The sequence below is a fragment of the Hyperolius riggenbachi genome, chromosome 7, assembly GCF_040937935.1.
Source record: "Hyperolius riggenbachi isolate aHypRig1 chromosome 7, aHypRig1.pri, whole genome shotgun sequence".
Taxonomy (NCBI): domain Eukaryota; kingdom Metazoa; phylum Chordata; class Amphibia; order Anura; family Hyperoliidae; genus Hyperolius; species Hyperolius riggenbachi.
In genome coordinates, this window is record NC_090652.1 from 3,879,704 (window position 1) to 3,905,983 (window position 26,280).

Genomic DNA, 26,280 nt, shown 5'->3' on the forward strand with positions numbered 1-26,280 from the left:
TGTATGTGGCCTATGTGTAAGAATAGCTGCAGTTTACATTTTCCCATGTAAAAAGTTAGTAGTTTTTGGCTCCGCCCACTATTTCTAACCTTGACATACAGTCACTCACTGACCAAGTTTATGAGCTGTGGGGTCTTTGGCATCAATAAGTTGCCTTTTACCATTGAAATTAAACAAATCTGATTGGCTGTTTTTGGGCCGCTCCCTTTTTAGAATTTAAACCCCAGTCTCCCAGTGACTGACTGTAGCAGATGTTAGGCCTCTGCCATTAAGAGTGCATGAATGGCAGCAATGTAAATATTCCCCTTGAAAATCAATAGGTGAATTTTGATTGGCTGCTGTAGGCTCCACCCACTTTCCTGAATATAAGTCCCAGTCACCCAGTGGCCAACTGTGTGAAGTTTGAGAACCCTGCCAATAACAGAAGGGCTGAAATCAATCTAAAAAAATCTGATTGGCTGTTTGTGGCTCCACCCACTTTAGTGAATTTGGACCCCAGTCACCCAATAACTGACTGTATCAGGTTTGAGGCCTCTGCCACTAACAGTGTAAGAATGGTAGCAATGTAAATATTCTCCTTGAAAATCAATAGGTAAATTTTGATTGGCTGTTGTAGGCTCCTCCCACATTTCTGAATAGTTATCCCAGTCACCCAGTGGCCAATTGTGTCAAGTTTGGGAACCCTGCCAGTAAAAAATTAAGTTGTTGGCGCCGCCCACTTTTTCTAACCTTGACATACAGTCACTCAGTTATCAAGTTTATCAGCTTTGGGGTCCTTGGTATCAATACTTTGTATATTCCCATTGAAAAATAAACAAATCTTATTGGCTGTTTGTTGCTCCGCCCCCTTTCTGAATTTGAACCCCAGTCACCCAGTGACCAACTGTACCAGGTTTGAGGCACCTGCTATTAACAGTATAAGAACGGTAGCAGCTTAAATATTCCCTTTGAAAATTGAAAGGTGAATTTTTATTGGCTTTTGTAGGCTCCACCCTCCTTCCAAAATCTTAGGCCCCGTTCACACTTGCGGTTTTGTCAAAACCGCACCGGATGTCCGGACCGCACCGTATCCGGACCGGACCTGATCCGTACGGTTCCTATCCGGATCCGGTCCGGATCCGGTCCGTTTGCATCCGGTTTCCGTGCGGTGTGAACACGGTTGCGGTCCGGATCCGGTTTCTTAAGGAGATAACAACCTGTAAATACCGGGGGTCTGGGAGGTCAGCAGAAGGGTCTGGGGTCATTGTTGGAGACAGGTGGACGTGTGGAGACCATCCGTGGATACAGAGACTGCAGTTGGGACCATGGATCCAGGCATTTTTCGTATACCTGGGAATTCTCTGTTGTTCGCCTCCTCGTTATCAGACTTATATCAGACATGTTGCTGCCTAGAGCTCCAGCATGAAATCGCTGCTGCCCCACTCTGTGAACTCCATGTGGTCCCCATCCAAAATGCATAGGAAGTGGGGTAGAACGTCCGGTTTTTGTAGCCAGTGTGTTGTGCGCTCTCCGGTTCTCATTACTTTGTATTGGCCAGATGGTGCAGTCCGGCTCCGCCCCGGATACGGCTGCCGGAGGAGCCGGACCAAAAAATAGCGCATGTTGGAACGGACGCCGGAGTCCGGATCCGGTCCGGATCCGGTCCGGCTCCGGTCCGGCAGAACGGACGCATGTGAACGGACGCATAGGCTTTCATTGCTATTGCCGTGCGTCCGTTCCGTCCGTTCTGCAAGCGGTCCGGCTCCGGCACGGCGATTCCGGACGGCCATCGCTAATGTGAACCGGGCCTAAATCTCAGTCACCCAATGACCAACTGTGCAAAGTTTGAGAACTCTGCCATTAACGGTGTAAGAATGGCTGCAGTTTATATTTTCCCAGTAAAATTAGTTTTTGGCTCCACCCACTTTTTGTAACCTTTACACAGTCACTCAATGACCAAGTTTGTGAGCTTTCAGGTTCCTGGCATCAAAAATGTGTGAATCGAAGAGGTTTATCCTCCAAGGAAATCTGATTGGCTCTTTGTGGCCCCGCCTCTTTAGTAAATTTGGACCCCAATCACCCAATGACCGACTGTAGCAAGTTTGAAGCCTCTGCCATTAACAGTGTAAGAATGGCAGCAGTTTAAATACTCTCCTTGAAAATAAATAGGTGAATTTTGATTGGCTGTTGTAGGCTGCACCCACTTTCCTGAAAATTAATCCCAGTCACCCAGTGACCAAGTGTGGCAAGGTTGAAAACCCTGCCATTAACAGTCTAAGAATGGCTGCAGTTTACATTTTGCCATTTAAAATGAATGGCTGAAATTTGATTGGCTGTTTTATGCTCCGCCCACTTTTCCTGGATTTGTAACCTCGGTCACCAAGTGACCAACTGTGCCAAGTGTGGGGACTCTGGCTTGATTACTGTGAGAATGGCAGCTTTTTCCTTTGACTTGAATGGGTGGAATCTGATTGGCTGTTTGTAGCTCCGCCCAGGTGTGCATGGGGGCCGCGAGACCCCCAGAACATATCATCCCAGGTAGTAAGGGATCTGCATACCAAGTTTCGTTCAAATCGGTCAAGCCGTTTTTGCGTGATCACACACACACACTATAGATTGGTAATTTGACAGATATTACACTAGCAGCTATTTCGGCAGCACCCATTTCACAGGCGCGCCTTGGGGGAGGGGCCGCAGTGGAAGTGAATGAATTACACCAGAGGAGGGAGACTCTAGTGAAAGCATTTCTATATAACAGAAGCTGAGCACAGCAGAGTTTCCCTGCTGTGGGGAAAACAATAGCAATTAGCTGAATAGATCTGATGTAGCTGATGACTCAGGGCAGAACCCCCTGCAGAGTGCAGACAGGGGGCGGACACATCTCATGCCAAAGCCAGATTCCCTTATTGTAAAAGGTTCAGACAGCTGATCCATACACACACCGCCATTCTTCTCATCCTACAATAGGGATCTTTTGCTCTCTTCAGTTGTCCTTTAATGCTGGGCATACACGGATGGATTGCTTCTTATCAATCGAGCCGCTGATGGCTCTATTGATAATTTCTGACGTGTCCGATACCCCGCCGGATCAAATCTACGCTCGATCCCCGCGGGCGGACAATGGGACAAAAATGAGCAGAAGATAAGAATTGCCCGCGCGGACGAGTGGGAATCGATCCGGGCGCACTGTAGGATCCGCGTTTGGGAGAAAATCACAGCTCTCTGGTTTGCTCCATCCCATCCAAATACATTAGCCAAGCGCTTTTCAAAGCACTCAGAAGTGCTCTTGATGTGCACTGGCCCTTAGATTAGCCCAGTTACAAACTGCTTACAACCAGGGCCGTATCTCTTAAGAGGCACCCGTGGGCCGGTGCCATGGGCGGCCCCTCAGGGGGGGGCGGCCTCCTATATGGTGTGTTATTTAATGTATTTAAAATTTTTCCTCTGGTCCTCTGGAGTGGACCTCTGGATTATTATTTTTTTTTTAAGGGAGGGGGGGAGGGGGGGGGGGGGTTGGGGGCGAGTCTGGTCCAGCCCAGGGTAGCTGCAGCTGGCACCTGCCCTCCCCATCCATGCCTGGCAGTGGTTTAGTCCCGACCTCCTCTTCAGCGGGGCTGAGCCTGTGAGTGTGTGACAGAGCAAACCACTGGCCAATGAACTGCAGGCGGGCAGGGTCGGAAGTGCGACCTGAAGCTGCATAATTCATTTCCTGACAGCTTAGCAGGCAGCTCGTCTAAAATGACTCTGCAAGGGTCCCTGTCTTGCCTGATGTCTGCAGCTTTTCTGCGCAGCGTCAGGTTTTCTCCCTCAATCCCAGCCTCCTGCCTCATCAAGCTCAAGGGGAGAGGGACACTGGCTGCACAAACATCACGGGCACTCTCCATGGTAAGACGACACCTCCTCTCAACTTAATTTGCCTTATCTGCCTGTCACATGTCAGCCCTGATCACACAGTCCAGCATCTCTCTGTCTCTAGTGTGTAACCCTTTCACTGCTGGTGTAAGCTGATTTAGCTAGCTGCAGCACTGATACTACTACCTAAACTGGGGACACCTATATACCTACTATCTAACTGGGGACACCTATATACCTACTATCTAACTGGGGACACCTATATACCTATTACCTAAACTGGGGACACCTATATACCTACTATCTAACTGGGGCCACCTATATACCTACTACCTAAACTGGGGACACCTATATACCTACTATCTAACTGGGGACACCTATATACCTACTATCTAACTGGGGACACCTATATACCTACTATCTAACTGGGGACACCTATATACCTACTATCTAACTGGGGACACCTATATACCTACTATCTAACTGGGGACACCTATATACCTATTACTTAAACTGGGGACACCTATATACCTACTATCTAACTGGGGACACCTATATACCTAGCTACTATCTAACTGGGGACACCTATATACCTAGCTACTATCTAACTGGGGACACCTATATACCTACTATCTAACTGGGGACACCTATATACCTACTATCTAACTGGGGACTGCTATATACCTACTATCTAACTGTGGACTGCTATATACCTACTATCTAACTGGGGACACCTATATACCTACTACCTAAACTGGGGACACCTATATACCTACCTACTATCTAACTGGGGACACCTATATACCTACTACCTATACCTAAACTGGGGACACCTATATACCTACTGTCTAACTGGGGACACCTATATACCTACTACCTAAACTGGAGACACCTATATACCTACTATCTAACTGGGGACACCTATATACCTAGCTACTATCTAACTGGGGACACCTATATACCTACTACCTATACCTAAACTGGGGACACCTATATACCTACTGTCTAACTGGGGACACCTATATACCTACCTACTATCTAACTGGGGACACCTATATACCTACCTACTATCTAACTGGGGACACCTATATACCTACTATCTAACTGGGGACACCTATATACCTACTACCTAAACTGGGGACACCTATATACCTACCTACTATCTAACTGGGGACACCTATGTACCTACTATCTAACTGGGGACACCTATGTACCTACTGTCTAACTGGGGACACCTATGTACCTACTGTCTAACTGGGGACACCTATGTACCTACTGTCTAACTGGGGACACCTATGTACCTACTGTCTAACTGGGGACACCTATGTACCTACTGTCTAACTGGGGACACCTATGTACCTACTGTCTAACTGGGGACACCTATGTACCTACTGTCTAACTGGGGACACCTATGTACCTACTGTCTAACTGGGGACACCTATGTACCTACTGTCTAACTGGGGACACCTATGTACCTACTGTCTAACTGGGGACACCTATGTACCTACTATCTAACTGGGGACACCTATGTACCTACTATCTAACTGGGGACACCTATATACCTAGCTACTATCTAACTGGGGACACCTATAAACCTACTACCTAAACTGGGGACATTTTCTGCTGAAAAACTGCCCACGTTGTGATTATTCTCTGCTGAAATGTTGCACTCATTGGGATTATTCGCTAGTGAAATGTTGCCCTCACTGCGATTATTCTCTGGTGAAATGTTGCCCTCACTGCGATTATTCTCTGGTGAAATGTTGCCCTCACTGCGATTATTCTCTGGTGAAATGTTGCCCTCACTGCGATTATTCTCTGGTGAAATGTTGCCCTCACTGCGATTATTCTCTGGTGAAATGTTGCCCTCATTGCGATTATTCTCTGGTGAAATGTTGCCCTCATTGCGATTATTCTCTGGTGAAATGTTGCCCTCATTGCGGTTATTCTCTGCTGAAATGTTGCCCACATTGCGGTTATTCTCTGCTGAAATGTTGCCCACATTGCGGTTATTCTCTGCTGAAATGTTGCCCACATTGCGATTATTTTATGGTGAAACATTGCCGCATTACGATTATTTTATAGTGAAACGCTGCCCCATTACGATTATTTGGCACCTATGGGGGGGACCCCATCCAAATTTTTGCAAGGGGGCCCAGCAGGGGCGTAACTAGAAGTCACTGGGCCCCCCTGCGAAACTTTGGATGGGGCCCCCCTACCCCCTTCACTTTCTGCACAGGTAACCGGAGAACCAATGTTAATCAATTGGCTAGTGCACACTTGAATGTGTTTTCCCCATGCAGATCAGAACAGACCGCAGCAAACCACTGCACGCATTTTCTCGATCAATTACATTAGCTCCTGTGATAAAAATTGCATGTTTTCACACATACAGACACACATGGTGTGCAGAAAACACGTACAGAAAACGGACATACAGTGTGCTCCCAGCCTCAGCTTATTACACTCACGCTGTCCATCTCTGATGGAGCAGAACTGGCTCTGCAGACTCCTCCAGCATCACTACAGTACAGAACACTTGGGGAGGGGTAGAGGTTGGTGGCTGGGCGCTGTACACAAGAGCCTGCCATATACTGAATAGGGACTGTCTACAAATCCTTGTACGATTCTTTATCAGTATCTGAGCAGATGCAGTCATTAGAACAATTCCCTGGCTACCTATACTGCGGCCACCTATTTCTGGCTACACCTATCCCTGGCTACCTATACTGCGGCCACCTATTTCTGGCTACACCTATCCCTGGCTACCTGTACTGCGGCCACCTATTTCTGGCTAAACCTATCCCTGGCTACCTATACTGTGGCAACCTACTACTGGCTACACCTATCCCTGGCTACCTATACTGCGGCCACCTACTACTGGCTACACCTATCCCTGGCTACCTATACTGTGGCCACCTACTACTGGCTACATCTATCCCTGGCTACCTATACAGCGGCCACCTACTACTGGCTACACCTATCCCTGGCTACCTATGCTGCAGCCACCTACTACTGGCTACACCCATCCCTGGCTACCTATGCTGCAGCCACCTACTACTGGCTACACCTATCCCTGGCTACCTATACTATGGCCACCTACTACTGGCTACATCTATCCCTGGCTACCTATACAGCGGCCACCTACTACTGGCTACACCTATCCCTGGCTACCTATACTGCGGCCACCTACTACTGGCTACACCTATCCCTGGCTACCTATACAGCGGCCACCTATTTCTGGCTACACCTATCCCTGGCTACCTATACTGCGACCACCTACTACTGGCTTCATCTATCCCTGGCTACCTATACAGCGGCCACCTATTTCTGGCCACACCTATCCCTGGCTACCTATACAGCGGCCACCAACTACTGGCTACATCTATTCCTGGCTACCTATACAGCGGCCACCAACTACTGGCTACATCTATTCCTGGCTACCTATACAGCGGCCACCAACTACTGGCTACACCTATCCCTGGCTACCTATACAGCGGCCACCTATTTCTGGCTACACCTATCCCTGGCTACCTATACTGCGACCACCTACTACTGGCTACATCTATTCCTGGCTACCTATACAGCGGCCACCAACTACTGGCTACATCTATTCCTGGCTACCTATACAGCGGCCACCTATTTCTGGCCACACTTATCCCTGGCTTCACCTATCCCTAGCTACCTATGCTGCGACCACCTATTACTAGCTACACCTATCACGCCATCAGGACTTTTGCAGGAATAGGGTGAGCCTTTTTACAGTTCCCGAGGGAGTGGGGCACCCCACACTGGGGTGGAGGGGCACAAAATGTAATGGAAGGAGGTGGGGCCCTGGTCCAAAAAATTGCATAATACCGTATACCGTCATACTGTGGTATTTTTTTTGACGGTTATCATACCGTGGAATTTCATACCGTTGCAACCCTAGTCACTTTACTCATACCCGGGGAGAAAACATGGCCTTTGACTTTGGGCTGCACTCTTACTAGGAAGTTTTAATTGGTCACACCCACTGTATGTTATGGACACGCCCACTGTATTATGTGGCCACGCCCATTTTTCGCCGCGGCACGCTCCGCGTGCCGCCAACGCCCTCGGGGGGGGGGGGCGCCATAGGTTTGGGGTGCCTAGGGGAGCCCAAACCCTAAATACAGCCCTGCTTACAACTTGCATTATTTTTGCATACAAGCATGAATTATTAGCCTTGCACTGATCACATCCAATCATAGCCTGCAGCTCTGGAATTCAGTGCTCCAGGCTCCGCCTCATTTAGGCTGTAGAAAAACTATGAACGCTATGGGAGTTTAAAAAAAAAATCCCAAAAACTTTCATTAAAATACCAGTAAAATTCCCGTGATTACGATTCTTCAAATGATCGCGATCGCTACGATTTTACCACGATTTTAATGCAAGTCAATGGGAGTATTTTGATTTTTTTTTTTAACTCTCAGAAAGTCCCGAGGGTCAGAAAAGCACTCAGAAAGCTCACATTAGTGGCCGTAGGCTGCAGACACACCAGAGAGCGTTTGTTTTCAAGTCCTTTTCGAAAAATAGCGATCACAGCTATTTTGCCGCATTTTAATACAAGTCAATGGGAGCATTTTTATTTTTATATATATATATATTATCTTAAATGAAAATGACCTGAAATAAACTCTCTAGTGTGTCCATCACTGCATGTGAGTTACAGTGCACACGAGCGGAAAGGGCTATGGGGGCAGCCATATGTATTTCCTGTTACACAATACCAGTTGCCTGGCTGTCCTGCTGATCCCTCTGGCTGCAGTAGTGTCTGAATCACACACCTGAAACAAGCATGCAGCTAATCCAGTCACTTCAGTCACCTGATCTGCTGCATGCTTGTTCAGGGGTTATGGCTAAATGTATTAGAGGCAGAGGATCAGCAGGACAGCCAGGCAATCTGCATTGTCAGCCTCCATACCCCTCTCACCTCAGGTTCCCTTTAACCGAGGCACTTCCGCATGGATGAGAGCATAGACCAGTCAAATGATTATTATTAAGGAGTAGGGAGGATTAGTCAGTGTTAGCCGCCTGTGTGTCCGCAGAGGGGGGAGGGGGGTCCCCCCGGCCTCTCCATACAACATTTCCAGCAGCTGGGAGTGAAGCATTTCAGCAGAGAGTCGCCTGCTCTCCCGGCAACCCAGAATCCCGGCTATTCAAAAGACAAAGGAGCGGTCGGGCTCCGGCGGGGGCAGCACTTTGTGTAACCCCCAGCACAATAGTGTCATGTGAATGGGGAGGAGAGGAGGACGGGGGACACAGGAGGGCGGAAGTGACAGAACATCGTCCATCTTCTCACACCAAGGAGGACAAAACGGAACATCCTCGACCATCATCTCCCTCGTTCCATTCATCAAGGCAACCCCATTCACCCCGGCTCATATCAGGAAGCGGGGTCAGAACTGTGAGACAAGACATTGCTCTGCAGCTTGTCTGCTCATGTGACCCCTCCCCCCCCCCCCCCCGCTGACATCCCCCCCCCCCCATCATGAAGCAGAGTCAGAACTGTGAGAAAAGACATTGCTCTGTAGCTTGTCTGATCATGTGACCACCCCGCCTCGCTGACATCATGAAGTAGAGTCCGAACTGTGAGACAAAACATTGTTTTGTAGCTTGTCTGCTCATGTGACCCCCAACCCCCCCCAGCTGACATCATGAGGCGGAGTCAGAACTGTGAGACAAGACATTGCCCTGCAGCTTGTCTGCTCATGTGACCCCCCCTCCCCCCCCCGCTGACATCATGAAGCAGAGTCAGAACTGTGAGACAAGACATTGCTCTGTAGCTTGTCTGCTCTTTTTATGTGTAAGGAAAGAAGGCTTCCCTCAGATGAGCGAAGCAGCGGACGTACAAAACCCGTCCCACTTATCCTCCCGCGAACCAACGATCCAGCAGTTTGGAATGAGAGAAGGACGTCTCGTGCGCCACAAGCTTTAACCACTTCCCCTCCCCCGGGACGAGCATCTACGTTCCTGCAATTCACCACTTTTCCTCGCAGTTACTACGTCCCTTGCCGCCACGCACGCCCACTCGTTATCGCCGCCGCCCGTTAGAGGGGAGATGAATGAATGGAAACGCAGTTCCCATTCAATAATCTCGGTCCCCGTATGAATGATCGCTGACATCAATGAGATGCCGCGATCATTTGTTACTTCCGATTTAACACGTCTACGCATTACTTCCTATTTAGCATACTATGAGTACGCAATAGGAAGCACAAGGACATCTTGTGGCCAAATAGTAAAATTACACCTACACACATTCATTTAAAAAAAATGTATTTTCAGACACACAAATACATTTAAAATAAACACTTTACCTCCCACACTATCCCATAATTACCCAAACTTTTTTTTTTTTTTGCATAAAAACAAAATTACAATAAAAAAAAAATTAAAAATCACATAAATAGTTACCTTAGGGACTGAAGTTTTTTTTTTAATATGTATGTCAAGAGGGTATATTACATTAATTATGGGCTTGTAATTAGTGATGGATGCAAAACTGAAAAAAATGCACCTTCATTTTCAAATAGAATATTGGTGCTATACATTGTACTATGGAAATATTTTAACCTATTTTGGTTCCTGGACGTAGAAACTACGTCCAGGAACCATGCGCGCTACCGCGCGCTCCCGCGGCTGATCGCGCGCGTGTACACGCGCTCCCGGCCCGCGGTTTGCTAGCCAGGCAATCAGTGAATCGGGCTATGGAGCCCGATCACTGATACCTCTCCCCCGCTGAAAAAGCGACAGCTTCTCTCGCCTTTTCTGGCTGTTATCTCTCCCATGCGTCGCTCTAAGCGTGTGTTATGCTTAGAGTGACGTCATGTAAACCAACTCATGGCCGCCATCTTGTGGCCAAAAAGTAATACTACAACTAAAAGTAAAAAAAATGGAAATCAACACATATTTACATTATAAACATATTGTTTACCTCCCACCCTCCCAAAACTACCCAAATAAAATGTTTAATATAAAAAAAAAAACATTACAATAAAAAAACAAAAAACGTAAATATTTACCTAAGGGTCTGAACTTTTTAAATATCAATGTAAAGATGAAATATTTCTATATTTTTATTATTTTAAACTTGTAAATAGTGATAGATGCAAAACGGAAAAAATGCACCTTTATTTCCAAATAAAATATTGTCGCCATACATTGTGATAGGGACATAATTTTAACGGTGTAATAACCGGGAAATATGGGCAAATACAATACGGGAGTTTTAATTATGGAGGCATGTATTATTTTAAAACTATAATGGCTGAAAACTGAAAAATAATGCATTTTTTCAGTTTTTTTCTTATTCTTCCTGTTAAAATGCATTTACAGTAAAGTGGCTCTTAGCAAAATGTACCCCCCAAAGAAAGCCTAATTGGTGGCGGAAAAAACAAGCTATAGATCAGTTCATTGTGATAAGTAGTGATAAAGTTATAGGCTAATGAATGGGAGGTGAACATTTCTCAAGTGAAAACGACGGAACGCGAATGGGTTAAACGTTGCAATAACCAGGACAAATGGGATAATAAAATGTGTGGGTTTTAATTTATACTTGCATGTATTATTTTAAAACTATAATGGCCTAAAACTAAGAAATAATGATTTTTTTTCATTGTTTTTCTTATTTTCCCTGTTAAAATGCAAATAGAATAAAATAATTCTTAGCAAAAAAGTACCCCCCCCCCCCTCCACCCCCCCAAAAAAAGCCTAATTGGTGGCGAAAAAAACAAGGTATAGATTTTTTTCATTGTGATAAGTAGTAATAAAGTTATAGGCGAATGAGTGGAAGGAGCACCGAAGACAGGTGAAAATTTGCTCTGGTTTTAAAGGGGAAAAACCCTTGGAGATGAAGTGGTTAAAGGAAAGGTACAAGCAACAAAAAAAACAAAACAAAACAAAAAAAAACACAAAATAAGATCTTCTTACCTGGGGCTTCCTCCAGCCCCTGGCAGCCGATCTGACCCTCGCCGCAGTTTCGGGGTCCCCGCAGGTGCAGAGGGCGACCTCGGCAGGTTGGCATCTTCTGCCCCCGTGCAAGGGCGCGGCCACACCACTCGTCAATGCGTTCCCAAGGCCATGGGAGCGTTCTGTGCAGACGCAGTAGTTATGCGCAGAACGTTCCAGGCCACGTGAGCGCGGTTGTGAATGGCGTGGCCGCGCACTAACGCAGGTGCAGGAGATGCCAACCTGCCGAGGTCAGCATCTGCAACAGAGGGTCAGATCGGCTGCCAGAGGCTGGAGGAAGCCCCAACTAAGTAGATCTTGTTTTTTTTAGGGGGGTAGGGACTGGAAGTTTCCTTGAAAATGATCTCCATGCCACAGGACAGGGACTTACTGCTAAGATGACATTGAATGCAGATAAATGTAACGTCATGCACCTTGGTTGTGCCAATGGTAGATCATCATATAAGATAAATGGCTGAGAACATCAAACTTGGAGAAGGGACTTCAAGAGGACCTGTAGTAAAAATATCATAATGAATAAAAGTGCTTATTCTTCACAATATTCATTTATAGATGATTTAGTCAGTGTTTGCCCATTGTAACATCTTTCCTCTCCCTGATTTACATTCTGACATTTATCACTTGTGGAGACATCTTTAGTTCTGCCAGATGATCTGTACGGAATGTTCGTTACTGAGAGTTCTATGCACAGACGGAGATACTGCTTGCTTGGCAAGTTGTCAGTTAGAATAAAAAAGCCGATCCATCAACCTGATGGAAAATTGCATGGTGTGTGCCAGACATTAGATCCTTAGGCTGGCCCATTCTTCCTGCTTCCGACAGGTCAGTGATCTTGCTGCCCAACATCCCCCATCCCCCACCAGATGCCACTGTAATGAGACAATCTGTGTTATTTCGTTTACCTGTCGGTGGTAGCTGATTAGTGTACGAGTCCAGTGAATATAGCAGTGATTGTTACAGGTGACAGCAGGCTATATACACACTGGGCTGACTCTGTATATTATAGTTTATTGTTGTCACGTGACTTATTAGGAAGGCACAGAGCACAAAGTTCACTGAAGTTTCCTGCTGCCCGACCCGCGTGCTGAGCTGCCAGGTGAGTGAGTGTCCCGCGCCCGCGGCGTCCCCCTTGTGTCAGTCTCTAGATGACGGCCACAGGACAGCGGTACGGAGAAATATACACGCTTTTCACAATCACGCTGATAATCACGTTTGCAGCTTCCGTTTACTCTGACGTAGCAGGAATAAGGTTTATTCAGCCAGGCAGTCAGGATATGTGTCTGGACACTGCAGAGAACTATTCAAAATGGCTGCACTCGCGCTACGTAGAGAGGCCAACGCAATCAGTAGTCTATGAGAACGCATGGTGTCTGTTCTTACCAGGTTGCTCATTGCGTACATTTCGCAGTCCTTTCTAGTCCTGCCCCACTGCTGCCGGTGCCCATTCGGGTCCTCCCCCTGCTGCTGCTGTCTATACGGGTCCTCCCCCTGCGGCTGCCATCCATTCAGGTCCTCCCCCACTGCTGCCGTCCATTCGGGTCCCCCCTGCTGCTGCAGTCTATATGGGTTGTTCCCCTGCTGCGGCTGCCGTCCATTCAGGTCTTCCCCCTCTGCTGCCATCCATTCAGGTCCTCCCCCTGTGGCTGCCGTCCATTCAGGTCCTCCCCCACTGCTGCCGTCCATTCGGGTCCCCCCTGCTGCTGCAGTCTATACGGGTCCTCCCCCTGCGGCTGCCGTCCATTCAGGTCTTCCCCCTGTGGCTGCCGTCCATTCAGGTCCTGCCCCGCTGCTGCCATCCATTTGGGTCCCCCCTGCTGCTGCCGTCCATTCAGGTCCTCCTCCACTGCTGCCGTCCATTCAGGTCCTCCCCCACTGCTGCCATCCATTCGGGTCCCCCCTGCTGCTGCAGTCTATATGGGTCCTTCCCCTGCTGCGGCTGCCGTCCATTCAGGTCCTCCCCCACTGCTGCCATCCATTCGGGTCCTCCCCCACTGCTGCTGCCGTCCATTCTGGTCTTCCCTCACTGCTGCCATCCATTCAGGTCCTCCCCCTCTGCTGCCGTCCATTCAGGTCCTCCCCCACTGCTGCCGTCCATTCAGGTCCTCCCCCACTGCTGCCATCCATTCGGGTCCCCCCTGCTGCTGCAGTCTATATGGGTCCTTCCCCTGCTGCGGCTGCCGTCCATTCAGGTCCTCCCCCACTGCTGCCATCCATTCGGGTCCTCCCCCACTGCTGCTGCCGTCCATTCTGGTCTTCCCTCACTGCTGCCATCCATTCAGGTCCTCCCCCTCTGCTGCCGTCCATTCAGGTCCTCCCCCACTGCTGCCGTCCATTCTGGTCTTCCCTCACTGCTGCCATCCATTCAGGTCCTCCCCCTCTGCTGCCGTCCATTCAGGTCCTCCCCCTCTGCTGCCGTCCATTCAGGTCCCCCCCCACTGCTGCCGTCCATTCAGGTCCTCCCCCTCTGCTGCCGTCCATTCAGGTCCTCCCCCTCTGCTGCCGTCCATTCAGGTCCTCCCCCACTGCTGCCACCCATTCAGGTCCTCCCCCCCTGCTGCTGCCGTCCATTCGGGTCCTCCCTCACTGCTGCCATCCATTCGGGTCCTCCCCCTGCTGCTGCCGTCCATTTGGGTCCTCCCCCTGCTGCTGACGTTCATTCCGGTTCTCCCCCTGCTGCTGACGTTCATTCCGGTTCTCCCCCTCTGCTGCCACCGTCCATTCTGGTCCTCCCCTGCTACTGCTGTACATTTGGGTCCTCCCCCTGTTGCCGTCCATTTGGGTCCACCCCCTGCTGCCGTCCATTCAGGTCCTCCCCCTGCTGCTGCCGTCCATTCGGGTCCTCCCCCTGCTGCTGCCGTCCATTCGGGTCCTCCCCCTGCTGCTGCCGTCCATTCAGGTCCTCCCCCTGCTGCTGCCGTCCATTCAGGTCCTCCCCCTGCTGCTGCCGTCCATTCAGGTCCTTCCCCACTGCTGCCATTTAATTTGGGTCCTCCCCCACTGCTATACATTTGGGTCCTCCCCCTGCTGCTGCCGTTCCATTTGGGTCCTCCCCTGCTGCTGCCGTTCCATTCAGGTCCTTCCCCCTGCTGCTGCCGTTCCATTCAGGTCCTCCCCCGCTGCTGCCGTTCAATTCGGGTCCTCCCCCACTGCTATACATTTGGGTCCTCCCCCTGATGCTGCTGCCATCCATTCAGGTCCTTCGCCCGCTGCTGCCGTTCCTTTCTGGTCCTCCCCTGCTGCTGTTGTACATTTAGATCCCTGCACATTAGAACTTCCTTTTCCAAAAAACAGCATTAAAGCTCATTAAATATTTTCATGATACTAGCAGGATCAATCATCTGGCTTGACGAAGCAAAGAATACTTCATTTTCTGATGGCATTTTTAGAAGAAATACATTTCTAATGGCAACGGCACATGTTCGTTTCGGGTGTACAATACCCTTCATCAGGCCTCATTGTAAATAATTATCTATTGGGCCAGATTGTCCACAAGAGCCAGTGAGACAAAAAAAGGGGGCATCCCAGGTGCACACACTATCCCACCGACTGGTATCCAAATAGTGCAGCAGCTACAAAGGGACATTTGGATGCCCCCATGTCCGCCTAGGGGGCGCAATCACTTAGGGGACTCAATCGTTTTACGATTAATTGAGTATTTGGGGGCTTTGTACCCCCATGCAATTTTAATGGACACCTGAAATGAGAGGTATATGGAGGCTGCCATATTTATTTCCTGTTAAACAATATCAGTTGCCTGGCAGTCCTGCTGATCTGGCTGCAGTAGTGTCTGAATCACACGCCTGAAATAATCATGCAGCTAATCCAGTCCCACTTCAGTAAGAGCACCTGATCTGCTGCATGCTTGTTCAGGGGCTGTGGCTAAATGTATTAGAGGCAGAGGATCAGCAGGATAGCCAGGCAGCTGGTGTTGCATATAAGGAAATAAATATGGCAGCCTCCATATCTCCCTCTCACTTCAGGTTCCCTTTAAAAACACAACTGAGCATAAAAAGCGTGAATATGGCGGTTTTCACTAAATTGACACCAGATAACAGTAGTGTGGCTCTCATGGGACAAAATGTGGACTATGCATTTGAGATTTGTATTTTTCACGTTTTCCATTGTGTTTCGTTGGCAGCACCCCTTCCTCAGGTCCTACAGCTCTAGACCAGACCCCAGAGAGACCCTGGGGCCCTGCGAGGCGGCCGATCCTACTCCTCCTCTTGCTCATAATACAATACAATAACATTTCTATAGCGCTTTTCTCCCATAGGACTCAAAGCGCTTAGGCTCTCTCAGATTCAGTAATTGGTAGTAGGGTGATGTATTCACACAACAAAAGTTATATTTCTGCAAATGCCAAACTGAACAGGTGGGTTTTCAGTCTGGATTTAAATACGTCCAGAGATGGAGCTGTCCTGATCTGTTGAGGTAAGGAGTTCCAAAACGTAGGGGCAGCATGACAGAAGGCTCTGGGACCAAAAGTTTCCAGGTGGACTCTGGGTATGACTAGATTATTAGAACCTGTGGATCTGAGAATGCGGGGATTCATGCACTGCTTGTCTTTCTGATAAGGCTGCTTTGAGAATCTCCCTTTTCCTGCTAGTGATCTGCACTCGTAGATTGAACGTTCTTCCCCATCGAAGCTCTTGGCTGTTTCAAGTCTTTCCTTGTTGGAGGTCTTTGACCCACCTCTCTGCTGTTTCTATACACAGTCTTCTTTCACCGGTGATCACTGATAGCGCTAGCGGTGAGTTTGTGGAACTCTCACCCAAGTCACAGAAAACGTTCCTCGTGAGTGTTAAATATATTTTTATTTTAAATTTTCATGAGAAAAGGCAGAACTACAATGACTAATGCATCAACAATTACAATAAGCATTTAGAACCCAACATAAAAAGATATAATAGCTAGTGTTAATAGTTGTACATCTCCTTATACCCTCTTTCATTATCTGAGAAGTTAATATTAATTAAAGGATACCCGAAGTGACATGTGACATGATGAGATAGACATGTGTATGTACAGTGCCTAGCACACAAATAACTACGCTGTGTTCCTTTTTTTCTTTCTCTGCCTGAAAGAGTTAAATATCAGGTATGTAAGTGGCTGACTCAGTCCTGACTCAGACAGGAAGTGACTACAGTGTGACCCTCACTGATAAGAAATTCCCCTTTTGTATCTCTTTCTTGCTCTCAGAAGTCCATGTTCTGCTAGGAAAGTGTTTTATAGTTGGAATTTATCAGTGAGGGTCACACTGTAGTCACTTCCTGTCAGGAGTGAGTCAGCCACTTACATACCTGATGTTTAACTCTTTCAGGCAGAGAAAGAAAAAAAGGAACACAGCATAGTTATTTGTGTGCTAGGCACTGTACATACACATGTCTATCTCATCATGTCACATGTCACCTCGGGTATGATAAGATAAGAAACAGAAGAGAGAGAATTGAAGAAGAAAAGGCAGAGACAGAGGTAGGTGTTCCACTGTGACTTTTGTAATAAATCATATATCAAAACTAATCAGACAGGATGACAGAATTACAAGATCGTAAAATCATATATTGTGTGTAAAAATTTCCCTAGAAGATGTCCTCTCAATCCGCTTCGACCAAACCTTCAAGAGTGATCCCATCTTATCGTTATCTACGGTTATCACTTCCTCCATCCTCTGGGTTTCATTCATGACCTCCAACCAGTCAGGCTTAAGGTGGCCATACACTTGAATGAAATCTATTGAAAATCTATCTAAATGCATTTTTGGACCATTAGATCCAATGCAAATCTATAGGCCATCGATCTGCTGCCAGCAGCAGATCAACCTAGATTTTCCATCCAGTCAGATAGATCAAATTGATTGAAATCGATCGAAATCGTCCGCAAATTGATTGATCGATAGATTTGATAGAATCGATTTCTGATCGATCGATTCCATAGAATCGATCGATCGATGGCTGAAATTGACCAGTGTATGGGCCCCTTTAGATGGAGTAAGAGTAGACCTCCAGGACCTAGCTATCATAGTTCTGGCCCCTATAGACCTCCAGTACCCAGCTATCATAGTTCTTCTGGCAACCATAGACCTTTGGGACCTAGTAGCTATCATAGTTTTGGCCACCTTTGATCGCCAGGACCTAGCTATAATAGTTCTGGCCACCATAGACCTCCAGGACCTAGCTATCATAGTTCTGACCACCATAGATCTCCAGGACCTAGCTATCATAGTTCTGGCCACCACAGACCTCCAGGACCTAGCTATCATAGTTCTGGCCACCATAGACCTCCAGGACCTAGCTATCATAGTTCTATCCACCTTAGACCTCCAGGACCTAGCTATCATAGTTCTGGCCACCATAGACCTCCAGGACCTTAGCTATCATAGTTCTGGCCACCATAGACCTCCAGAACCTAGCTATCATAGTTCTGGTCACCATAGACCTCCAAGACCTAGCTATCATAGTTCTGACCACCATAGACTCCAGAACCTAGCTATCATAGTTCTGGTCACCAAAGACCTCCAGGACCTAGCTATCATAGTTCTGGCCACCATAAACCTCCAGGACCTAGCTATCATACTTCTTGCCAGTGTGGCCACTATAGACCTCCAGGACCTATCTATCATAGTTCTGGACACCATAGACCTCCAGGACCTAGCTATCATACTTCTGTCCACTATAGACCTCCAAGACCTATCCATGATAGTTCTGTCCACCATAGACCTTTCAGGACTTAGCTAGTATACTTCTTGTTACCATAGACCTCCAGGACCAAGCTATTATAGTTCTGGCCACCATAAACCTCCAGGACCTAGCTATCATAGTTCTGGCCACCATAGAAATCCAGGACTTAGCTATCATAGTTCTGGCCACCATAGATCTCCAGGACCTAGCTATAGTTCTGGCCACCATACACTTCCAGGACCTAGCTATCATATTTCTGGCCACCATAGACCTCCAGGATCTAGCTATCATAGTTCTGGCCACCATACACTTCCAGGACCTAGCTATCATAGTTCTGGCCACCATAGACCTCCAGGACCTAGCTATCATAGTTCTGACCACCATAGTCCACCAGGACCTAGCTATCATAGTTCTAACCACCATAGACTTCCAGGACCTAGCTATCATAGTTCTGGCCACCATAAACCTCCAGGACCTAGCTATTATAGTTCTGGCCACCATAGACCTCCAGGACCTATCATAGTTCTGGCCACCATAGACCTCCAGGACCTAGCTATCATAGTTCTGACCACCATAGTCCACCAGGACCTAGCTATCATAGTTCTGACCACCATAGACCTCCAGGACCCAGCTATCATAGTTCTGACCACCATAGTCCACCAGGACCTAGCTATCATAGTTCTAACCACCATAGACTTCCAGGACCTAGCTATCATAGTTCTGGCCACCATAAACCTCCAGGACCTAGCTATTATAGTTCTGGCCACCATAGACCTCCAGGACCTATCATAGTTCTGGCCACCATAGACCTCCAGGACCTAGCTATCATAGTTCTGACCACCATAGTCCACCAGGACCTAGCTATCATAGTTCTGACCACCATAGACCTCCAGGACCCAGCTATCATAGTTCTGACCACCATAGACCTCCAGGACCTAGCTATCATAGTTCTGGCTACCATAAACCTCCGGGACCTAGCTATCATACTTCTTGCCAGTGTGGCCACCATAGACCTCCAGGACCTAGCTATCATACTTCTGGCCACTATAGATCTCCAGGACCTAGCTATCACAGTTTTGGCCATCATAGCCTATGTCTATTTGGAAGCAAGTAGGAGGCTCCCGGGAAAGGATATACAGGTGTAGATTTTAATATTCTATATGGCAGTATCCAACTGTATTTGTAAAAATAAGTTGTCCTACCTTATAGGTGTCCCTTTCGGGATAGAGACAAATGGAAGTTCGAGTAACAAAGATTTATTAGTAGATGCACTAGACAACGCGTTTCACGGTCACAGCCGCTTCTTCAGGTCAATAACAGTGCCTTTTGTTTAGAGAGTCCAAGTGTCCGGGCGCCTCCTACTTGCTTCCAAATAGTTAACACCCCTCTTGATAATGGGAGATCAGGCCGATACTGTCGACCTACAAATCATTTTTTGGAGCAGCGACCTTCTAAGGATCCAAAGGCCGAGTGGGGACGGTATTTCCCCACCTGCGGACATGAGTGGTTGCCTAAACTGCAACCCAGTTTTGTGAGTATAACTTATACTGTTAATTGCCATACCCCGATCCACTAACCATATTGCACCAGATTGGGCTCCTGGATCTCTCTGTGTTTTTTCCTTCTGCTATAGGGCAATGTCTAGTTTTTCTTGATGTTAGGACCAGACTCTGGTATCTTGCAACCGAGGAGCTCTCCACTCCTGAACTGAACCTAAACTTTCCCCAAACTCTCTAGAATAAATCACTTCCCGGAAGTATCTAAACAAGGGGAAACTATCAGAAGCGATGCTGACTAACAAACACGAGCACAGAAACGATTATTAGCGGTAGAGTATACCGTGTCAGCCATCAGTGGAAAATGCAGCACTTTATTGGCATGATTTATCTGGAGATCTCACTTCCACCCTCGACTGTAACGTATAACCTGCTGCAGGAGAGCGAGGAGTTGTCACTGCTGTGACTTTATCGCACCTTCTCATACACAAGCTGAGGGTGTCTTTCACAAGCTGAGGGCGTCTTTCACAAGCTGAGGGCGTCTTTCACAAGCTGAGGGCGTCTTTCTCAGCGTTTAATTTTAGAGACGTTTCTTCGGTTTTCTTCCCCTCGATTATCCCGTTACCTATTCCTGTCGTTTATATCATGACTCGACAATCTCTCGGTGACTCAGTGCTGGAAATGGAAAGAGTGGGGGTCTTGGAGTAAGAAGAGGGGGGTGGGCACTCTATTCTCTTCTTTAGAAGCCCCATTGGCTGTTAAAGGGTTATTTCCAATTCAAGTCACGTGTGCCTATAACGCAGAGCCCTTCTTTGTTGTCTCCTCCTGGTGGGGGGCTGCTATAGAGCGGGGATGAGAGGGCTGGAGACCACTTTGAATAGCACAAGGTACAGACACTTTGTGTCCCTGCCCGCCTGGCTGGGAGAGGCTGGATTTTGCTGGACCTGTGGGCCGGATGCTGACGGCGGGAGGGGGTCTACGCTCGCCCTCGATATCGGTGTGACTGGCGAGAAGGTGAGTGTGCCGGGGGGATCACACTGTCACCGATGGCTGAGAGAGGATGGATTGGGGGGGGATCAGCCATTCAACATCTACCATACCCAACATTTTCCTTCACTCTAAACACCCTCATGGTCAATTCTCCACCAAGATACTCGGAATCCAGACATCCGCACCTTCCGCCGGCAATAACCGCCTGTAATCGCCGTGTATCTCAGTGGTGGGCAGGTCACACGTTGTCTGGCAGGTGGGGGGAGATCGGACCTCAGGTATCGGGGTACGGCTCCACTCCGAGAGTCACAGGGGCAGCAGCATCCACAACTGACAGAGCAGTTCTGAGTGGAGTTACCCTTCAAGTGGTTTCTTGTGGGCTTTGTGTCTGAGCCGGACTTGTGGTTCAGCCTACCTGGAATATTGGATTGATATTGAAAGCGTTATGCTGTACACACACCGTGCAATTTTCCCGACAGATCGATCAATCATTTCTGGCATGTCCCATCTGCTTCCGATCAAGAAAGGGGCTGATTTTGAGATCCGTATTGCACAAAAACAATCGTTTTCTCGATTGGAGGCAGATCGGACATGCCAGAAATGATCAATTGAACCGTGGATCTTATGCATGGTGTGTATGCAGCGTTAGTGTGCTTATATTTTATTTTTCTAAGCGACACTGCGATCTATAATCTAATATTTTTTGCATTACTGATATTAGCTGTGTCCTAAAGTGAGAGGTATATGGAGGCTGCCATATTTATTGCATTGTGAATAATGCTGGTTGCCTGGCTGTCCAGCTGATCCTCTGATGTTCTAGGCTAACTAACAGTTCCAGAACAAGAATGCAGATTAGGTGCTCTATAGCTGGGATTGCACTAACGTATCCATATTTCAGGGTTCTGATTCAGACTCTACTGCAGCCAAATAGACCATCAGGGCTGCCAGGCAACTGGTATTGCTTAACAGGAAATAAATATGGCAGCCTCCGTATCCCTCTCACCTCGAGTTCACTTTCAGTGCCTGTTCTTCTGCAGTGTGCGCTGAAGTGCTGATTCGAGGTGCACAGGCAGAAGTGGTGGAGAACAAGTCAGAAGCACATTTTTCAAACATAGAGGTGGAATATCAGCACAGGAGCCGGGCAACTGGCATGGTTTATTGGAGAATAAAGATGGCAGCTCCGTATTCCTCACACTCCAGGATCCCTTTAAATCACTGCCCCAGAATGAGCATGCAGATCAAATGCTTAAACTCTGGTCTGACTCCGCCAGGTGCATGCTTGTTACAGGGCTGTGACTCCGCTGGCTGAATGCTTGTTGCAGGGCTGTGACTCCACTGGCTGCATGCTTGTTACAGGGCTGTAACTCGGCTGGCTGCATGCTTGTTACAGGGCTGTGATTCCACTGGCTGCATGCTTGTTACAGGGCTGTGACTCCACTGGCTGAATGCTTGTTACAGGGCTGTAACTCGGCTGGCTGCATGCTTATTGCAGGGCTGTGACTCCACTGGCTGAATGCTTGTTGCAGGGCTGTAACTCGGCTGGCTGCATGCTTATTGCAGGGCTATGACTCCGCTGGCTGAATGCTTGTTACAGGACTGTGTCTCCACTGCCTGCATGCTTGTTACAGGGCTGTGACTCCACTGGCTGCATGCTTGTTACAGGGCTGTGACTCCACTGGCTGCATGCTTGTTACAGGACTGTGTCTCCACTGGCTGCATGCTTGTTGCAGGGCTGTGATTCCACTGGCTGCATGCTTGTTACAGGACTGTGTCTCCACTGGCTGCATGCTTGTTACAGGGCTGTGACTCCACTGGCTGCATGCTTGTTGCAGGGCTGTGACTCCACTGGCTGCATGCTTGTTGCAGGGCTGTGACTCCACTGGCTGCATGCTTGTTGCAGGGCTGTGACTCCACTGGCTGCATGCTTGTTGCAGGGCTGTGACTCCACTGGCTGCATGCTTGTTGCAGGGCTGTGATTCCACTGGCTGCATGCTTGTTGCAGGGCTGTGACTCCACTGGCTGCATGCTTGTTGCAGGGCTGTGACTCCACTGGCTGCATGCTTGTTGCAGGGCTGTGACTCCACTGGCTGCATGCTTGTTGCAGGGCTGTGACTCCACTGGCTGCATGCTTGTTGCAGGGCTGTGACTCCACTGGCTGCATGCTTGTTGCAGGGCTGTGACTCCACTGGCTGCATGCTTGTTGCAGGGCTGTGACTCCACTGCCTGCATGCTTGTTACAGGGCTGTGACTCCACTGGCTGCATGCTTGTTACAGGGCTGTAACTCGGCTGGCTGCATGCTTGTTGCAGGATTGTGATTCCAATGGCTGCATGCTTGTTCCATGGCTGTGACTCCACTGGCTGCATGCTTGTTGCAGGGTTTTGACTCGCTAGCTGCATGCTTGTTGCAGGGCTGTGATTTCACTGGCTGCATGCTTGTTGCAGGGCTGTGATTTCACTGGCTGCATGCTTGTTGCAGGGCTGTGACTCGCTAGCTGCATGCTTGTTACAAGGCTGTGACTCCGCTCGCTGCATGCTTGCTGCAGGGCTATGACTCCAATGGCTACATGCTTGGTGCAAGGCTGTAACTCTACTGGCTGCATGCTTGTTACAGGGCTGTGACTCCACTGGCTGCATGCTTGTTGCTGGGCTGTGACTCCGCTGGCTGCATGCTTGTGGCAGGGCTGTGACTCCAATGGCTGCATGCTTGTTGCAGGGCTGTGACTCCAATGGCTGCATGCTTGTTGCAGGGCTGTGACTCTGTTGGCTGAATGCTTGTTGCAGGGCTGTGACTCCACTGGCTGCATGCTTGTTGCAGGGCTGTGACTCCGCTGGCTGCATGCTTTTTGCAGGGCTGTGACTCCACTGGCTGCATGCTTGTTGCAGGGCTGTGACTCCACTGGCTGCATGCTTGTTGCAGGACTGTGACTCCACTGGCTGCATGCTTGTTGCAGGGCTGTGACTCCACTGGCTGCATGCTTGTTGCAGGGCTGTGACTCCACTGACTGCATGCTTGTTACAGGGCTGTGACTCCACTGGCTGCATGCTTGTTACAGGGCTGTGACTCCACCAGCTGCATGCTTGTTGCAGGGCTGTGACTCCGCTGGCTGAATGCTTGTTGCAGGGTTGTGACTCCACTGGCTGCATGCTTGTTGCAGGGCTGTGATTCCACTGGCTGCATGCTTGTTGCAGGGCTGTGACTCCACTGACTGCATGCTTGTTGCAGGGCTGTGACTCTGCTGGCTGAATGCTTGTTGCAGGACTGTGGCTCCACTGGCTGCATGCTTGTTGCAGGGCTGTGACTCCACTGGCCGCATGCTTGTTGCAGGGCTGTGACTCTGTTGGCTGAATGCTTGTTGCAGGGCTGTGACTCCACTGGCTGCATGCTTGTTGCAGGGCTGTGACTCCACTGGCTGCATGCTTGTTGCAGGGCTGTGACTCCACTGGCTGCATGCTTGTTGCAGGGCTGTGACTCTGCTGGCTGAATGCTTGTTGCAGGGCTGTGTCTCCAATGGCTGCATGCTTGTTGCAGGGCTATGACTCCGCTGGCTGAATGCTTGTTACAGGGCTGTGACTGCTGGCTACATGCTTGTTACAGGGCTGTATATCCACTGGCTGCATGCTTGTTGCAGGGCTGTGACTCCACTGGCTGCATGCTTGTTCCAGGGCTGTGACTCCACTGGCTGCATGCTTGTTCTAGGACTGTGACTCCACTGACTGCATGCTTGTTGCAGGGCTGGGACTCTACTGGCTGCATGCTTGTTACAGGGCTGTGTCTCCACTGGCTGCATGCTTGTTGCAGGGCTGTGACTCCACTGGCTGCATGCTTGTTGCAGGGCTATGACTCCGCTGGCTGAATGCTTGTTACAGGGCTCTGACTGCTGGCTACATGCTTGTTACAGGGCTGTGTCTCCACTGGCTGCATGCTTGTTGCAGGGCTATGACTCCGCTGGCTGAATGCTTGTTACAGGGCTGTGACTGCTGGCTACATGCTTGTTACAGGGCTGTGTCTCCACTGGCTGCATGCTTGTTGCAGGGCTATGACTCCGCTGGCTGAATGCTTGTTGCAGGGCTGTGACTCCACTGGCTGAATGCTTGTTGTTGGTGGATGACTCAAAAAACAACTAAAGCATAAAGCTCAGCATGACAGCCCGGCAACTGGCATAGTTTATAAAGAAACCAAGTCAATAAAGATGGCAGCCTTTGTAGTCCTCTCACTTCAGGTTCCCTTTAAGACATTTTGCCTAAAACTGACTCATAGTTTTATTTACTTTGCTCTTAAAGTGAACCAGAGACGAAGCACCCTCATGTATTTTACCATAGAAATCAGTGGGAACATTAGAGAAAACACCTACCCTGCCCTCTGTTTCATCCTCACTGCTAAAAGTGTCTGTTATCTAGCTGAGATAAGAATACCGGACTGAGCATTCAGTCTGGCTTTGCTATAATGACTCAGCTATAATGATTCCTGAGCAAAGCCAGCAGGGGGCAGGCTTGGACTTGAAAAGACACAAAAGAACACAGTCTCAGCTATAATCTTTCTGTAGCAAAGCCAGCGACTGCTCAGTCGGGATTCTTATCTTAGAGGTGATAACAGGCAAATTAAACAGAGAACAATGTAACAAAGAGCAGATTAGGTGTTTACTGTCATGTTCCCACTGATTTATAAGGTAAAATACATGAGGGTGCTTCATCTCTGGTTCTCTTTAAGTGTTTCTCTTGGCACAAGACAATGACAGTATTAGAGAGGTGTAAGCAAGGGAGGGGCACCTGCAGTATCAGGTGTAAGCAGGGGAGGGACAGCCGCAGTGTCAGAGAGGCGTAAGCTGGGGAGGAGACAGCCGCAGTGTCAGAGAGGTGTAAGCAGGGGTGGAGACAGCTGCAGTATCAGAGAGGTGTAAGCAGGGGAGGGACAGCTGCAGTGTCAGAGAGGTGTAAGCAGGGGAGGGGACAGCTGCAGTGTCAGAGAGGTGTAAGCAGGGGAGGGGACAGCTGCAGTGTCAGAGAGGTGTAAGCAGGGGAGGGGACAGCTGCAGTGTTAGAGAGGTGTAAGCAGGGGAGGGGACAGCTGCAGTGTCAGAGAGGTGTAAGCAGGGGCGGGGACAGCTGCAGTGTCAGAGAGGTGTAAGCAGGGGAGGGGACAGCTGCAGTGTCAGAGTGGTGTAATCAGGGGAGGGGACAGCTGCAGTGTCAGAGAGGTCTGTAAGCAGGGGAGGGGTCCGCTGCAGTGTCAGAGAGGTGTAAGCAGGGGAGGGGACAGCCATAGTGTCAGAGAGGTGTAAGCAGGGGAGGGGAC

General features: G+C 48.8%; 1 protein-coding gene across 6 annotated transcripts in view; it reads left to right on the plus strand.

The window, feature by feature from the left end:
- LOC137524056 (neuronal-specific septin-3-like) overlaps nucleotides 1–26,280 on the plus strand; it is a 246,507-nt gene that overhangs the window by 137,521 nt on the left and 82,706 nt on the right. The window contains exon 1 of one of the 6 annotated variants that reach the window (XM_068243493.1): nucleotides 2,500–2,517. The exons of 2 other annotated variants lie outside the window; for them this stretch is intronic. The gene's annotated coding sequence lies outside the window, so the exon portion shown is untranslated. Of the gene's footprint in view, nucleotides 1–2,499; nucleotides 2,518–3,724; nucleotides 3,865–20,830; nucleotides 21,011–26,280 lie in introns of those variants that run through there. 3 more of the 6 variants (XM_068243494.1, XM_068243492.1, XM_068243491.1) reach the window with 3 other exon arrangements.